At 44.2% G+C, this 5000-nt stretch overlaps 2 protein-coding genes across 8 annotated transcripts in view; one reads left to right on the forward strand and one right to left on the reverse strand.

Moving 5' to 3' along the window:
- ttll11 (tubulin tyrosine ligase-like family, member 11) overlaps positions 1-551 on the forward strand; it is a 37653-nt gene extending 37102 nt beyond the window's left edge. The window contains exon 9 of the mRNA XM_062555088.1: positions 1-551. This exon is cut by the window's left edge and continues 881 nt beyond it. The gene's annotated coding sequence lies outside the window, so the exon portion shown is untranslated.
- A 318-nt stretch (positions 552-869) lies between these two features.
- dab2ipb (DAB2 interacting protein b) overlaps positions 870-5000 on the reverse strand; it is a 167422-nt gene continuing 163291 nt past the window's right edge. For all 7 annotated transcript variants that reach the window (XM_062555090.1, XM_062555092.1, XM_062555091.1 and 4 more), the window contains one exon: positions 870-5000. This exon is cut by the window's right edge and continues 385 nt beyond it. The gene's annotated coding sequence lies outside the window, so the exon portion shown is untranslated.

Here is a 5000-nt window from a genome sequence, read left to right on the forward strand (position 1 = left end):
TGGCATTATTTCCCATGATCCTTTGACTTCTGGTCTGCAGCTACTTTGACCTCACAGCCTCGTGACTGACCGTCTCCACCGGAGAGCACTACGCGTTTACTTCCTCTATTTATCATTTATATTCTAGAGAGTTCTCTTTATTTTCTGTTGAAATTAAGTTTATTTTGTGAGGATTTTGACTCTTTTTTTTATTTTCACTTGAAAACTAGCATGTCTCACTCTCTCTCTCTCTCACACACACACACACACACACGGTAGGCCTGGACAAAGAGCTCTGCCGTGATTCTGTTCAGACGTAGCAGACACAACGGAACAGTTCTCCGGGTTCTTGGTAGAAACACACTCCAGCATGTTGGCAGACTGCAGCCCATTCTTGCACGGTTCTGCCTCAGAACTTGGTCAGAGGCCTGTCCGAGAGAGCGGGCCGGTGTTAGGGTCTCCATATGAGGGTGTGTGTGAAAGATCCATATTAGTGCCGTTTGAGTGTCTCACACCCCATCAGGTATTACTGCGACTTCTTCAACTCGGCTGGGATGGGACTTAATAAACAGTATATTACAAAATCACTATCCACAAGTGTGTGTGTGTGTGTGTTTCTGTAGTTTTATTTGAATACCACAATCCAAAACATGCCCTGCCTGCTGAAGAGGCATTGCCAGTGGTCCTCTCTTCTCTACTTTCACTCTCTCCATGTGTTTCGTTCTTTCTTTCTTTGTCTTCTTTGTTTGTTATTTGTTTTTGTTGATGGTGACAAAGCCTGGGAAGGTTTAACTTCTGAATCTAAAGACCACATTCTCTCTCTCTCTCTCACACACACACACACACACACACACACACACACTTGAGAGAAAAGCCAAGAGGCTGGAATGTAAAATAGCTAAATAAAACTTTAATCATTCTAGTTGCAAATGTACATAAATTGCACAGCCACATTTCTTGTCAGACACAAACTCCTCTGTACATTATTGTTTAATAAGCAAGTCATGATCCTCCAGTGAAGTGGAATCCACCCAATACATTACTGTCCACGTACATACAAAAGTATTTTCTACAGGGATTATAAAACATATAACATCTGTTACTTTATTCAGAGATTCATACTTTTTGACAAAGCTAACCTTTTATATCTGCAGTAGAGGATAGTCTGTATTACCATGGAGATAACAGTATATGAATATTTTCTCACTTTTTAATAATAATTATTTTTATTATATATATATTTATATTTATATTCTCAGTCTGTGACATTACCGTATGAAGGCATGGTGTGCACACACAATTGTTTTTGGAAAGATGAGCAGCCGCTGACTACGAACGCCCCAACACAAGTCAACAGTGATGGGGGAGTGGGGGGGGGGGGGTTGGGGGGGTGGGGGGTAAGAGAAGGGGTGTTGTTCCACCACCGACGTTCCTTAGGCCCTTGGCTAACGTTCTTTAAAGAAGCCTCGAGAGTCGCAAGGCTTACAATCACGTCTCATTCATCCTGTCCCATCAGAAAAAAAGCGGAACCAAAAATGTAACATTCAACCACAGCGTAGGCATTTCCACAGTCTCACTCAGACATGCGGCCAGGTCACGGTGTTGATGCAGCTGCTTTCAGTCTTGTTTGTTTCCAGCTGGTTTCAGACCAAATGGAGTTTGCTAAATCGACACTTTCTTCAACAGTCTTGGGAATGGACAGAACCATCAAAGTACAGTATGTGACCAGAGTACAGGAGAAACGGGAGGAGGGCTGCTTTTGAACAAAAATAATAAAATAATAACAATAATAATAATAATATTAATTAATAAAAGAATCATGACTCCTCTCCTTCTCGCGTGACACATTCAGTCTTCTCTCTGTCAGTCTGAAACATTCATGTTCTGCTCTCGGGACCAGAGCTTCTGCTTTATCCAAGACCTGATTTCAATTGATCTTAAACGAGGTTAACGAGGCAGTCGGCGAGCCTTAACGAGGCTTTGTGCTTCTGTTTATCATCTCGTGTCTGGAGTTGACTGCAAGACTGACCACTGTCCACTCTCGTTGCCCTGTCTTACTCTGTGTCTGTGTCCGAGTCAGGGTTGGCTGCTCCAAGAGAAAACTGAATGTTGTATCCAACAGTGGCAGGAAAACAAACAAAAACAAAACAAAACAAAACAAAACAAAACAACAGAAGGTTACTGGGTTTGAGTGTCCTACACCCCCAGCAGACCTAAAGTCAAAGATATACAAAAAAAGCAACAAAAACAAAAACAGGGCTATTTACATTAAAAGTGCCCCCAGACAGATCAGAACCGACTCCAAACTGGACCGGGTCCAGCTACAGTGGCACTCAGTGTTGGAGTACATTTACAAACAGAACCACCAGAACCCAGTTGCCTGCGGACTGCCGCGGCCCCCTGGCCCGACCCGGTGGGCACCCCAAAACAGGACCGGGCCGGACTCGGGTGCCGCGCTGTTCTGGACCTCGCTGGCCGAGCATCTAGCTAAGAATGCGGGCCAACCCTTCCAGTGTGGGCTACTACAAAGGAAATAGCACAGACGTATTTTTATTCATATTTACACATGTACTCAGAAGCCCCTTTGCACTGAAATAAACACACACACTCTCTCTCTCTCACACACACACTCACACACATTTGTTTACAGGTCTTCCACTGTAAAAACTCTCCTGACACACACACACACACACACACACACACACGCACGGTCCTCACTGGCAACAGGGGAGTTCAAATGGCAACAGTGCGGTCAGCTGCTCGTTGCAGGCTGACCAACAGGCATGCACTTGTCCACTGGTTCTCTGTCTGGCTGATTGTTTTGTACGTATTTATAATAATAAAAAATACAATACAAAAATATACAAAGTAAAAATGCTGAAATGTCTTGCGGACATGTGAGAACACAGGAGCAGGGGTGGGGGGCAACTTGGCAAAATCACGTCTGTTTGGGGTATTAAGAGTAGAGTTGGAGCATCCAATGTGGCAAAAATCACATCAGTGTTTGGAGTTTTTCCGAGTGGCGTTTTGGACATCCAACGTGGCAAGCTCACATCAGTGTTGGGTACATTGAAGGCTGAGCATCCACAGTCACATTAAGAAAATGAGAGAGGGATGAAGGTAAGGTAGAGGAGGAGAAGAAGAAAAGAACAGAAGGAGAGTGTGAAGGAGTGTGGGCTTTAGAGTCTGCATTGGGACCAGGGCACGGCAGCTTTAAGCTGCATGTGGAGCTTCACAGCGAACCCTTATGGGCGTGTGCTACGGTGACATTCGCCCTTCCATCCCCTAGGGGGCGATACTGCCACAATACTCGTTGGCTGATCATTTCTTTTATTAGTACTCTCTCTTTTTCTCCCTCTCTCTCATAGGCCAACAAGACCACACCAGAACATTCAGGAGCAGAAACAAGGGGTGAGAGATATTAATAACAAAAAAGTAAATTAAAATAACAGTCCATAGATACATCAATAACAGATACTGTAGATTGACCCAAAGAACACTCAAATTACTCCTTCCTCGAAGTAAGAGCACTCAAGTGTGCACTACTGAGGCTGCAGGACAGTGTCCTAGCACTAAGTGCACTCATTCTGAAGTGTGCACTACTGAGGCCGCAGGACCTAGTGTCCTAGCATTAAGTGCACATGAAGCAGTAACCTGGGACTTGACCATCAGGAAAATAAAAACAATTAGAAGTCAAAATAAAATAGAAACACCCGGACAGGGGTGACGGCAAATAACATCAAATAACACACAGCACATTTCTGCTCTTTTCGTGGGAACAGACTGATTTCAAATGTATACATCCCTATACACTTGCCATCTTAATAGATTCTGTAATATACTTTATATATAACTATGCTGTATATCTCAGATTTAATTTATTTTTCCGGGATAAATTATGTATTGTATAATAATATAATTTCTGTATATTTTATGTTAAAAAATAGTTTTTTGCTGATTGAAGTATAAGTTGAGGAGGGACGTTCCATTCATTTTAAGGCTTCTCATACTGAAGAGCTTTTCGCAAAGTGCACAAAGTTGGAGGACTTGAGGAGACTATGAAGGCAGACACACAGAAGTGCACTCGAAAGGACACGAGGAGTCAAGGGGAGGTCGCATCGGTAAGGGGGCTTGCCTTGGGGCCTGGGGGGTGGGCCAGAGACTAGCAGAGGTCAGAAGTCCTATTTGGTTAATGAAGCCCAAATCGGTTTGGACTCTAAACGGACAAATAGAATCATTGCACGTGATGACAGTATTGTTTTCAGTTGGAAGAGAGTCCGCTAGAGTCAAATGAGCTTGGAGCGATTGCACAGACAGATAGAGGGAAAGAGAGAAAAGAGGAGAAGGAAGAGGGGAGATGTTTGCTGCCGGACTAGATGTGTCACGTGTGAGTGTGTGTGTGTGTGTGTGTGTGTGTGTGTGTGTGTGTGTGAGTGAGTGTGAGTGTGTGTGTGTGTGTGTCTGTGAGTGTGTGTGTGTGTGTGGCTATGCTGTATAGTGGTTCAGTCCCAGGTGGCAGCAGCATGTCTCTGCGGATGCTCCTCTTGGATCCGGGCAAAACATGACGATGCAGTCTGTCCAATAAAGTCCGTCCAATGGGGTCTGTCCAATGGGGTCTGTCCAATCAGATTGTCCGAGTGTTGTCCAATGACACCTGGCAAAAGTGGATATCTACACGATGTTCTGTGTGTGTGTGTGTGTGTGTCTCTGTGTGTGTGTGTGCGCGCGCGTGTGCATGTGTGAGTTTCATTTCTGCATGTGTGTTTGCTATCATCTGAAGCTGTACTTGAACATTTTCAATCAAAATGCAGTTGTAGGTTGTTGCTGCTGTAGTTGCTGCTGTTGCTGTTTCTGTTATTGGTGATGATGTGTGCTGATTTGTGTGTGTGTGTGTGTGTGTGTGTGTGTGTGTGTGTGTGTGTGTGTGTGTGTGTGTGTGTGTGTGTGTGTGTGTTATTCCTATATCCTCCGGTCAGTGATGTGCTGTTTTGTAGAGTTGGTTGGACTGATGATGTTTTGTG

Source organism: Sardina pilchardus, chromosome 14 (assembly GCF_963854185.1).
Source record: "Sardina pilchardus chromosome 14, fSarPil1.1, whole genome shotgun sequence".
In the NCBI taxonomy this organism is placed as follows: Eukaryota; Metazoa; Chordata; class Actinopteri; order Clupeiformes; family Clupeidae; genus Sardina; species Sardina pilchardus.